At 39.6% G+C, this 12,884-nt stretch overlaps 1 pseudogene; it reads left to right on the top strand.

Annotated features, from left to right (window-relative positions):
• Window positions 1-12,175: 12,175 nt before the first annotated feature.
• LOC147421172 (photosystem I reaction center subunit III, chloroplastic-like) lies at window positions 12,176-12,841 on the top strand (annotated as a pseudogene).
• Window positions 12,842-12,884: the final 43 nt, after the last annotated feature.

The raw sequence follows: 12,884 nt of genomic DNA on the forward strand, positions 1-12,884 counted from the left end.
TTGTTTGTAGCATGGGAGGTTTGCAATAGCTCTAGATTTTTGCAAGCTCTTATAGCGGGTCAAACCCAAACCACAAGAAGGCTTCCTAGGGCAAGCAAAGTTACGGACTATGTCACAAGTAGCCTAGCCCTAGAACAAGCAACCTAGGAAGGCCCGCGCACAAACTATAGTTGAAGTCTAGTAGTGCATAGCCTGGCCAATGGATATAGGTGGAGATTGCTAGCTTTTGGGCTACTCCTTTATGTGGAAACTTGGTGCACCCTATATGTCCCTATAATCTTTTTTTTGTTTCTTTTAAGAGGAATCATGGAAGATGCTTCAAAGGGCTCGAGGCCAAAAGGGGGGAAGGGGGGGGGGGGGGGGGGGGGGGGGGGGGGGAGAGAGAGAGAGAGAGAGAGAGAGAGAGAGAGAGAGACGCCAGCTACGAGGTCGAGTACTGGCAAATCGACAACAAACGTGCTTGCATCATCTCCAAGTATTTTCCATTGCTACCTGCTCATAGCTCACGATGTTGGATCTGGCAAGGACAAACACCAGGTTGGTCGTCACATATCGTGCAGTGCAGGGCAAGGCCGCCACGGCGCTGTGTAGGAGACAACGGATGGAATGATGCAGAAGAGCAAGAGATCATGGGCTTGAAAGAGATAGGTAGCAGAGATTGAAGGAGGGTAGCACATGGATTGTGGAGGGTAGGCCTCAGATGCAATCTCTCTCTCTCTCTCTCTCTCTCTCTCTCTCTCTCTCTCTCTCTCTCTCTCTCTCTCTCTCTCTCTCTCTCTCTCTCGTCCAGGCCATCGAAAACCAGGCTAGCTGTGTATTGAAGGGAAAAAAACATGTCCCGATAGGAGATGAGGACACACGGAGCAGGCTACAAGGCGTATGGCATGCACGGACACAAGCGAGAAGATGGACGCATGCATGTGTGATGGTCGCGAGCAGAGCAAAGATCTCCTGGCGTCCGCATTTCGCAATGGAGGTTTGGGTGATGTGGCATGGGACTTTTCCCTTTCGACTCTCCACTGCAGAAGGAATCTTCCCTCCTAATTAATTAATGAAAGTGCAATAGACCCAATGCCTCATTAATACAATAATTGGGTGTTTAAACATCAAAAGTATTTAAACAAAAGTGGTTAATCACCCTATGTGCTCTATGGATTTAAACCTTCCATGCCACCCCTCTAAAGATCATGAGCTAGCCACCCACCTACGTTGGTTGAAATAGACGTGTGTTTTGACATATATAATGTATTTAAATAGTTGGGCATCCAAAATACAAGAGCATGTGACCACACAGACTCATGTAATTGGGTACGTGTCCGTCAAAAAGCATACCACATTGCAAAGTAGCTAAGTAAGATGAAGAGCCCTAGCTAGGGCAAAGGGTGGTCATGCAGTGGCAACACTAGTAGGTGTTGGGGTTAACACAAGTAGCATTGGTGAATTTGGTGGCAAATGTAGTGGCTCAACCCCATGCTCCTGGGATGCTAGTAGTGGTGTGCACGATAAGCCAGAAGCAAGGTGGCAAGGGAGGCCTCTTGGCAAAGAAGCAAGACTGCATATAGTTGTAGAAGTCATTAGCCAATAACATTGCCTAATAACTTTTCCTAGGGCTCACGGAAGGTTCCCACTTCATAGCCAAGGGTCTTAAAAATAGACACAAGGAATTCCTAGAGGAGCTACTAAAAAAACAAAAAGGTAAGGGGGGGAATCTTGCACTTTTGGAAAAGCAACTTGAGTACATACAAGAAGGCAACGAGGGCATTCCCATGTGAACGCAAGTACCCCTTCCCAAGAAAAAGAACATTCCCGTCTAGATCCAAGTACCCCTTCCGAGGTACGAGGACATTCCCATGTGGACCCAACAACCCCTTCTCAAGAAAAACGATGCATCTATTTCTGCCCAAAACATCAATACAATATTAATCACATGCAAATCAGGGAGTATTCCCATGTACATATGAGCAAAAATATTAGAGGTAGGATATGAGGTAATGAGCTAGAAAGCATGAGCGTAACTCTTAATTTTCCAATTGAACATTCCACAATCAAAACTCGTAACTAACTTTTACCCCCAAAATAAAAATCCAAAAATCTCAAATTTGAGTCATTTTTGGTAGTTTTTAATTATTTTTTCATGTTAGGAAAATCCAAATCTATATGTTTTCACATTTTAGAACATAGATTTTATTTATTTGGGGAGCTCAGAATACGAATTTGTTCCCTCCTATTTTGAAAAAGTCCCTCCTTTCCCTCCCCCTATTTCCCTCTCTCTCAGTAAACTATGTGTGTCTGTGTGTGGGGAGGTGTGTGTGTATGTGTGTGCATGTATGGAGGTGCCAATGTGTGAGGAGGGAGAGTTAGGAAAACCCAAATCTATATGTTTTCACATTCTAGAACATGGGTTTTATTTATTTGGGGAGCTCAAAATACGAATTTGTTCCCTCCTATTTTGAAAAAGTCCCTCCTTTCCCTCCCCCTATTTCCCTCTCTCTAAGTAAACTATGTGTGTCTCTGTGTGGGGAGGTGTGTATGTATGTGTGTGCATGTGTGGAGGTGCCAATGTGTGTGGAGGGAGAGTTGTGTGCATGTGTTTTCTGTGTGTCTATGCATATGTGTATGTATTTTATGTGTTTTCTATGTTACTGTGATTTGGAAGCTTCTTGATTTCCAAAAATATAGCCTTAAACCATCACTAATTTAACACCAATAACAGTAAGTTATGCAGGTAATTAGCTTTGATTAATGCTATTTTTCAATCAATGTGGATATGTATGCACGATAAAAGTTTGAATGGCTGCAATAATGTGTGTAAGATGGGTCAATGAAATTGGGAATGGGTAATAATTTGATGAATTTTTATTTATTTTCAGGAAGAGCAAGGAAGCAACAGAAAGAGGAGTATTCACTTTTTAAGAGTACTACTCATTCTAAGGATGACCAGTAAAGCAATAGAGGAAACAAAATGACAACATTATGCAATGGGAGCAAAGAAGGTTGATTTATGGGTTAAAGGATCATTATATCTAGCAGATCCTTGAACGCATCACCCATCGATGTTTTTTGGTCTTACATCGTTTGTAAAGTGGGTTTGTGCAGGTCAACAAGGCATGTGGGGTTACACCGCAAGACTATCTTGCCATGTACACAACTATTGGAGATAAATGCAATCTCGACTTGCAATGCAAAAAGTGAAGGAGGCACAACTCACAATCGCTCTCCAATTGAAAGATGCAGAGTGTATGCAATTGCAAAATGTACTAGATAACATCAATGTTGCATATGTTGAGTTAAATAGCAGATAGATACTCTATCTGTATTGATTAGGAAGATGTGGACAAAGTTAGACAAGGTAATAGCAGTGGGTCCATGGGAGCGTATACAAACTTAAAGCTATTGGAAAAATTAGCTATTGGTGGAGGACAATGGAAGCGTCGTATAAGGGCATGGAAGGGCTTCTCAAAATCTCTTAGTTTTGAAAATAAAGTTGATCCATGTATAGCTCAAGTTTTATCTAAAGAGAAACTGAAAGTGGCATTGCATTCTAAGAAATTCAAATCCATTTGTGATGATATGCAGACAGAGAACATGGAGAAGGTCTATGTGACAGAATTGTATTGTCAGAGAAATCTTATTCAAAAATTTGGAGACAACTCAACAATGGATGTAAGAATGTTTATCAAAGGAAAGGAGTCTTGCCATTACCACGGCCAATTTTGGTGAGACATGCACGAAAGAGTTGAATGTACAGCTTATGGATCATGTTGGAGAGCCCAAACATCTCGTGAATACACATGTTTACCAAGTTCAATCAAAGAAGAAGAACGCCACAACTTTCAATAGACAAGCATGCGCACCAACGTCAAGAGGTGGAAAAGCTATAAGAGGTAGTAAACATGGTCATGCATCAACAAGAGAAAATGGTGTTGATAATGCATTTACAAGAGGAAATGCAGTTGATAGTGGATCAATAATAGAAAATGCAATGGATTTTGTGGTTTTTATTTTGCACAAAAGAAATAATTTTGTTTTGGATGTCATTAAGATACAACAATCAATGGTTGTGTTTTACGACATGACAGTGACAGAGAGCAATGGTCTCCTCAAATGTATTATTAAGCTGGATGAGAGTGAGATTGTAAAAGGACAAAAGCTAGAGCGCATAAGTAAGTATAACCTTAATGAACCGTGCTTTGAATACAAGCATTGCAAAAGATGATCATAGATATTTTAGTGTGCAATCAGAGAATGAAATATGGTGGCTTGCAACATGTGAAGTGCCAAAAGAAGACCATGAAGTATTAAAAGTTTTCTTTGGTTTAACAGGGTATGTGAATGTTACCAAACAGCAAAGTGATAGATAAACATTGCATGTAGAGGGTTTGGCAATTATAATGTGGAATGGCATCTTGCAGGTGATCTGAAGACATTAAAGTGTATGTACGAATGTTGTAATGCAACAAATGCAAAATGCCTTGTTTGTTTTTCATGCATGAAAGGATTACTGATGAAAATGGAAAAAAATCTTGGGCAAATGAGGCTAGAGTTGGTGGAGCTCCTACTCGTGATGCAATGGTTCCAGGTGCAAATGGTGATATGGTATATAAGGATGAAAAATGGGATCACGTTTTGATGAGGGTGCATTTTGTCACATTGCATGTTCGCATGGAAGAAGTTACACAATGCAGTACTAGATAGAACTAATGGAGGTACTACAAGATTTAGCAAAAGCAAATATATGGCCTCAATTTAACAAGTTAGCACCCTTGCTATGAAAAATTTAAGTTTGATGCTGAAGATACAAGTGATTTTTAAATGTGTATCAAAGGTTTTCATGATGCCGTGGTCGGAGGTTGGGGTGCACAAAGCATCACCCCATATATGTATATTTTGTTAGTGGATGGACCATATTATGCAACCCAAGGAAGTTTGGCCGTATGGTCTACTCAAGGAATGGAGCGCTCACATTGGCAGGCACGTTGTGCTTATCAAAGAAGTATTGATCATGGTGGAGGGCACAATCACAAAGACGTTACCACTAATGAAAGAGTTGCAAGTAATCCAATGCTCCAATTATTGCAATGGTGGTATATGAGAATAGATCAGATAAGGTTTGTAAAAAAATAGTCCAATGCTCTCCCCCTGAGCCCCATAATGCAGAAAGCATTGCAAGAGCAATTGAAATGAGAAGAAGAGGCAATAATAATTTTGATGCAAGAGAGAGGCATGCAATATGGAGGCAACAACGACAAAGAGTTGGGTGCACATGGGTCGTCAAGGGAAGAGATGATGGATCAAAAAATTATTAATTATTGACAATGTATAAGTATTTTTAATTGATTAGGAAATTTTTGGAGTTTTGTGCCACCCGATTCCTCTAACGTAAGGAGAGGTGATTCCTCTAACGTAAGGAGAGGTGGAAGATGAATAAAGAGAAATAAGAGCTACTATGATTCTAATACACAAGAGATGCATGCATTATGGAGGCATGGACAACAAAGAGTGGGGTGCCGATGGATTGCTAGTGACAATGCTTAAGATTTTTTGTGTTTGGGAGTGGAGAATGTAGAGTGTGAAAGTAAAGTGTTGACTATTTTTAAAGTTGTTGACTTTTTATACTCGTACATATATATAAATGCATTCACATACCACACTCTCTTTCACTTCATTTCTAGGGAGAGCTATGGGGTGCATCAAGCAATGTGCAAAGAAGCTTACCTCCAAAACATATCGTGTGCCTCCTCATAACAATGATGATAGTGATTGCACTTTTTTTTTATGAGCATGCAGCACCTCAAGCACTACCTCCACCACCACGACAAAAGAGAAGATGGAGACTTGGGACTATCGCGCTTTGGGAAAAAGGGAACTTGCTAGGCACCCTTAGTGGAGTTGAATGCATGTAGATCTCAGGTCTAGGGCTCACACTTATCAGGTCATCACAGCCAGGATGTGTGTGAGCCTAGAGAGGCCTTTCACTTCTAAGGAGTTGTTTGATGATGTGAGGGTTTGTCAAGGACATTAGTAAGGGAGTGTTGGCTTGCAGCACCAACGATGACACATCTACGCCGGTTTTCATATTTTTTGTAATCTTAAGCCCCTTTTGTAACACCATATTAATGTCGACGGATTATGCTTCAAAAGCATCCTTGTGTACATACATTATTATTGTGAAATTTGGGGTGCTAAAAGCACTCCTGATTTGTACAAACAGAGTAGAATAGGATTATTTTCGAACCTCCTTTGTGAAGCCTAAGGTGACCTTAGTATATAAGGCATCTAGGTTTCATTGTAAAGAAGGTTCTTAAAAGTTAATAAATATACATTGAATACTCTGGGTGGAGAGAGAGAGGGAGAGAGAGAGAGAGAGAGTGTGTAAAGCCTAAGGTGACCTTAGTATATAAGGCATCTAGGTTTCATTGTAAAGAAGGTTCTTGGAGGTTTATAAATATACATTGAATACTCTGGGTGTATAGAGAGAGAGAGAGCTCAACGACAAACCTTCTTGCTCTTGGAGCTCCTAGTATAGTATTATCAAATCTTGGAGGTGTTATTGATCTAGGCATAGCTCTTGGTTTCTTCTCTTGTAGTCACATGTGGCACTACTCACTTGGTATGGTGTGGCATAGATGACCCTCTACCGTTCATAAAGTCACGTCTATTTGCAGTTTTCTCTGGATGAGTATCCACCACTCTGGTTGTTCTTGTGGTAGAATCTACTCTTCTAATGCTTGGTTTTTCTCTTAGCCTTATCAATGTTTCAACAACTCCAAATCCAGATTTTAAATCTTTTTGCTCTACGCTTACACTAGGAGCACTAGGTATGTTCGGTTGGTCAATAACTCGAATCCCACCCAAAGTGATTTTTTGAACATCCATTCTTGATATTAGTTCAAATTTATATACAAACTTGTCTAAAATCAACACAATCTCTGCTGCTATTGAAGCAAAAGAATAAAGGATCTTTTCTTCAATGATCGCCTCGTTTCCAATGGACTTTTGTATGTACACGTTAATATCTTCTCCTATGGACACCCAATAGAGAGCTATGGACATATCATCTATCAAGGCATGTTTTGTTTTCAAGGAATGGACTTGCATGAGATGTTCTAAAGATGGCAATGGCCATGATTCAAGCACTACGTCTCTCCATTTTTTTGATACCACTTGTCTTAGGTAATCCACTAGGTTTTGATCTTCTACCACTTTGTAAGTGACACCAGCATTGTCCACATATCTTTCATTTAGATAATGCACAACTACTCGATCTTCAACGAATTTCATCGGATGAATGATCATCAATTTGAAAAACAAAGTGAGGATAGGGATCTACATATATCTTTTCCCAAATTGGTATACTAAGGTCAAGTTGTAATCCATCGCCTTCATTGGCACTTTGCTAGAACTAGCTATCTCAGGTCCCTTCCCTTGTAGATCAAAAGTTGTTTCATAGAAACTCAAAGACTCTGAAGTCATAACAGACACATAGTCTTCAATGATTGGTTCTAGGACTTCTACAGGTTCTCCTATAAATTTGTGATTTATGCTCTCATTTGATGATACTCTACTCTTGATATCTCTCTCTAACCAGCTCACGAGTTATAAAAGTTATCATATCTTAAAAGCATGAAATCAAAAATAAATTGAGTGTTTTCACAAACCGAACCTGTTATCTGTGAAAGATGTCTCCAAAAGATGTAAAAATGATTTTTAGCTTGTCCAAAAGGTGTTGAACTCCTTTCAATCTTGTGTTCTCAGTTAGAACCCGTGTGAAATCTATGTATACTCACAAACAATCAAAAATGTTAACCCAACCCACAAAATCAGCTCTTGGATCAAGCTACAATTGTGAACTTTTGAATGGTATGTTTCTTGGCCGTGTTATGTTGGAAACCCCAACTCTACTTTGTTCCTAAGGTCTTATCTCAAGTGGTCCAAGTGGTTTGGTTTGGAAAAAGTCAAAACTATGTCCAAAACTTTCACCATTTTCTCCCCTGGACTACCAAAAAGCTAGTTTTAGACACCCATGAACAAAAGTGGATTTTTGACACCTTAAACAATATTTTTTCAAAAGCTGGATACAAAGGGTCACTTTAAAATTTGTAGAGTTGCTTCCAAGCTACATTTTCAGAAGAAAAAAATTTGGAATTGGAGTCCGTATGTGGAAGTTATGATCATTTTGTGAAAACAAGTTTTCACAAGCAACACAAAACTGCTTGTAGCTTGACCTTAAGTGGGAATTTTTGGCCCAAACTTGGTCATACAAGTTACAGGACATGCGCATCATGGCTACCAAGTCTTGTCTCAATCTGAACACTTTTCAAACATGTTAGAAGAAAATTATGATTTTCTCCCAAGGTGATCCAAATTTGGTCCAAATTTGATTTTTTTTAATTTCACTAGTTTCCTCACTCTCAATATACCATGTTCACCAAGTTTTGTCAGGTTTTTTCTTTTTTTTGGTCAAGGGAAACATAGAAAATGTTTTTTTTTTTTTGTCCTCATAGGCTTTTTTGCTTGTATCTTGCACTCCAAATGTTCACATGACACCAAATTTTGATTGTGAGCTCGACACACCATGTACTAGAAGCACACCAAATTTGAGTCTAATCTAACCATTTTCAAGAAAAATTCAGAGACAACTGCAATTTTCACCTAAATGTGATACAATTTTGTCAAAATGAACCTTTTCTAGTCCGTCATATTTAACAGTGTTAGTTTATCCCATAATTCACGTTTCATCCAATTTGGAATTTTGCTTTGGCCTTTGGGTCCTGTTCTGTACTATTTCAGGTTTGTTCTAGCATTAATATACACACAACTTATCACAAAAATGTTCAAATTCAAATTTGAAAAGACCAATAGGCTTCTATTATAAAGGAGAATGATCACACCAAATTTTAGATGATTCTGAAATACATGAAGAGAAAATCATGATTTTCACCTCATTATACTTTTTCTTCAACTTTTTTCAGTTCTGATGAGTTCAGTGGGTTCCCCACTCTTTGTAGAGTCTTCTTGTCAAATTTTGTGAAATTTGGAGTTCAAAATGACCTCCTACTCTCACACTAACACTTTTAGAGACAATGTTTTGATTATAAAAGCCACAAAAAGAGTCCAAATATTGATCTCAAAAGACCACTTAGCTTGAAATGAAATGAGGAATGAGCACAAGAAAGAGCACAAAAAAAATTTCTTTCTTAAAAATACGTGGGAGAAAATCACAATTTTCTCCTCAAGATGCTTTCTTTCAACTTTTTCAAAGTCTCTCACTTTAGCTAGGTTCCTCACCTCAGGAATAGCCTACCCACCAATTTTGGTTCAAGTTGGAGTTTCAAGAGGTCCCCTAAGCCCTGGTTTAGCAGTTTCAGAGTCTTTTTCTGACAGTGTTTTGAGCCTAGCTTATGATCTGAGTGTCCAAATTTGATTTTGAAAAGACTAATGGGTTTCTCACATCAAGGCCTATGCACACACGAGGTTTCACATGATTTTGAGACAATCTGAGAAATGGTAAGAGAAAATCACGATTTTCTCCTAGGTTCTCTCTAGAAAAGTCCAAATTCAACTTTGACTTGATATATTTGGTCCTTGCCACTAATTATACTTATGGTCCAAGTCTTGGCAAAAAATACTATCTACTAGCTGACCACCATATGAAAATCATGATTTTTGCCTTGACCCACTCTAGAAAATTCCAAATGAAAATTTTACTTCGCATATGTGATTCTTACCTCAAGAGATGGAAATGGTATCAATTCCAGACAAAAATTCAATTTTTAGCAGATACTCAAGAGAAACTTGTGATTCTATATCTAGGTCCTGCTTTTAGCACTTTTTGCAATTTTGGCTAATTCCCAAGTGTTTCTCTTCCTTTCTAGAGTACACTCACCAAATTTCACAATGTTTGGAAAATTGGATCTGTTTTATACCCTCAGTTTTAGCACTTTTTAGAGTTTGAAAGCCAAAAATTGACCTCACACACAATATATTTTCCCAAATTCACTTTTTATTTGATGATTGACTCTTCTAGAGTGTATAGAATGTATGACCCAAGCCTTAACTTGATCTGATCTCAAAATCTCAAAATAGGAAAAAAACAATTTTTTTTCTAGGCATCACTCATAAAATCTTTTTTTTGCTTCCTTTCCACTCCTATAACTTAAACCCACTCTTTTGACCTCATTGAATGGCCTGCAACCAAATTTGGATGTTGCAACAACCAGGAACTAGATGCTGTGTCAAACCCAAGTTCAAGAGTCAAAGGCGTTGTCACTTTGATGTATAAAATTCCATTGATAAAATCTTTAGTTCTGCCACATTTTTTGCCAATCGGATTATTAGACCGAGTGCTTCCAAGTTGTATCTATCATATTATCTTTTTGTAGCTCAGTTTTCACTATTTTTGAGCTATTATTCACCCCATGTACATTGAGACCCTTAGTTGGGTATAAAAGGAATTTTTTGTAAGGTTTTGACCTAAGTTTTGGATAATCAAGTGAGGGATTAAGAGAAACTATGTACGTCGTCTACTTCCCTCTCTCCCTCTTACCTTTATCCTCTTGCATGCACCGCACCGTAGTCACGCTGAAGAACGGAGAGCACCATCAATGTAGCCACGATGAGAGCTATATTAATCTTGCAAGCATCACATGAAGAACCAAGCGCCTCTTCCTATGACCTTCTAGGTGAGTTTTCTCTCAAACCGAGTGTCAAAATGCAATTCCGCCAATTGTAGTGGATTCCCGACACTTGGGAGCATCTATTGGGTGTAGTATTTGCTGATTTTAGTGACATGTAACTTTTGTGTCTGTAGAAAATTGCATTTTTTTCCTGCAAGCAGTTTTCGGGTTTGGTGTCATGGTTGTGGACCTTTCCTACTGATTTTGGTATGATTTGGACATGGTTTGCTTGTAGATTTTCATGAGATTGTGTGAGCGGTCAAGACGGACATACTAGGTTTGAGATGAGAGATGGTAGAGTGAACTTCTAGTGGATTGACTTAGTGTTCAGATGAGAAGTTGACACCCTCTTGGCGTGCCTCCATGCCCTAGACAAAGTCAAGCGCTTCCACGGATTGACATATAGTCGTAGGTTATGTCCCTTATATGGATGTGATAGGTAGTATTGGGGAAGCCTCAAACAGTGGCATCATTTTCTAGGAAACAAATACCTAAGCTAGTGTGAACACAATGAGATCCAACATAGTGACCTCTAGGAGTTTAGTAGATTAGGATCAGAGACCAAGGTTTCCTTGGGTTTGAGTGTGGTGGTGGTGAGATTCTCGCCACTATAAGTGTTAGCATTTTAGTATAGAGTGAATAATAGAGTCAGTGGCTAGTGCAAAGCTTCAGTATTGAGAAAGTATTGGAGCTTGTGCTTGGCCAAGAAACGCAACAAAAATGCAGTATGAGTTTGAGACAATACCACATCCTATCTTGGTGGATAATAATGGACACAAGTATAGGTTCGCACAATTGACAGATATGGAAAATCTTTCCTACATGGGAGAACCTTTTTCGGTCATGTATATGGACCAAGTGTCAGGTATATCTCTAGACATAGAGGAAGTAATTTTCATGGATAGGGTAACAAGAATTTCGATAAGTGTTGAGGACACGAGGGTGATAGGGTCAAAGTCACCTAAAGCTTCAGATCCTGGAGCAAGAGTTAGTTTTAAATCAAAATCCATGTCAACAAAAGGTGGCTATAGGCCCATTAAAAGGTCATCCATGCCACATCCTGTCGAGTGAATAGTGCCAAATATACCTATTTAGAGGAATACCAAGACCTGCACCTAAAGCTCCAGCACCTATAGGTCAAGCTGAACTTTTCTTAGGAATTCCGTGTGCTAGAAGGTTTGTTGCAGAGCCTAAACCAATGCATTCGTCTCAAGTTGCTAAATGCATGGCTTCAAAGTACAATGGACCAGGGGATCCTCATGCTCATTCATCTTCATTCAAGTAAGTATTGAGAGCTGAGAATATTGATGATCCATATATTCAGCTTGAAGGATTTGGCCTTACCTTGAAGGGAACTACCCTTACTTGGTTCCAGCCATTAAAAAGAGAGGATTATATGGACATAGAAGCTCTTCTACAAGATTTTGTAGAACAATTTTCTATGAGAGGAATCAAGCATAATACTGTATTGCAAATCCATTCTTTTAAAAAAAGAGACAATGAAAGTTGTGAGCAAGGCCAGAGTGAGCTGCGCTGCAAGCGAGCAGAAGAGCGGCGTTGAGGGAAGCGGCAAGCAAATAGCCACCTCCCTCGCCCTAGCTACGGTTCTCAGTACTGCACCTCTTGCATTTCCTCAGAACGCCTCTGCAGACATTGCCGGCCTCACCCCCTACAAGGACTCCAAGGCTTTCGCCAAGAGAGAGGAGAAGGAAATCAAGAAGCTTGCCAAGAGGCTCGACAAGTACGCTCCCGACAGTGCTCCTGCTCTGACGATCAACGCCACAATAGAGAAGACGAAGCGCAGGTTCAATTTCTATGGTAGCCATGGCCTATTGTGTGGAGTTGACGGGCTGCCACACCTCATTGTCGACGAAGATCAAGCGCACCTTGGCGAGTTTGTATATCTAGGTATCCTCTTCTTGTACATTGTTGGCTGGATCGGATGGGTAGGCCGATCCTATCTCATTGCTATCAAGGATACTAAGAAGCCTGCAAAGATTAAGGAGATCATTATCGATTGTCCTCTTGCCTCCCGTCTTGCATGGCGTGGCTTTATCTAGCCTCTTGCGGACATCTCAGAGCTGAGAAATGGCAAGCTTATTGAGGATGCGGCCAACATCACTGACTCCCCTCGACTAGTGTTGTTGGGCCTTAAGCCTCGTTGAATCTTGTTTTTAAAAAAATGTAAGTTGTTTATATTTGACATTT

Source organism: Adiantum capillus-veneris, chromosome 28 (genome assembly GCF_014529385.1).
Source record: "Adiantum capillus-veneris isolate H3 chromosome 28, ASM1452938v2, whole genome shotgun sequence".
Taxonomy (NCBI): Eukaryota; Viridiplantae; Streptophyta; class Polypodiopsida; order Polypodiales; family Pteridaceae; genus Adiantum; species Adiantum capillus-veneris.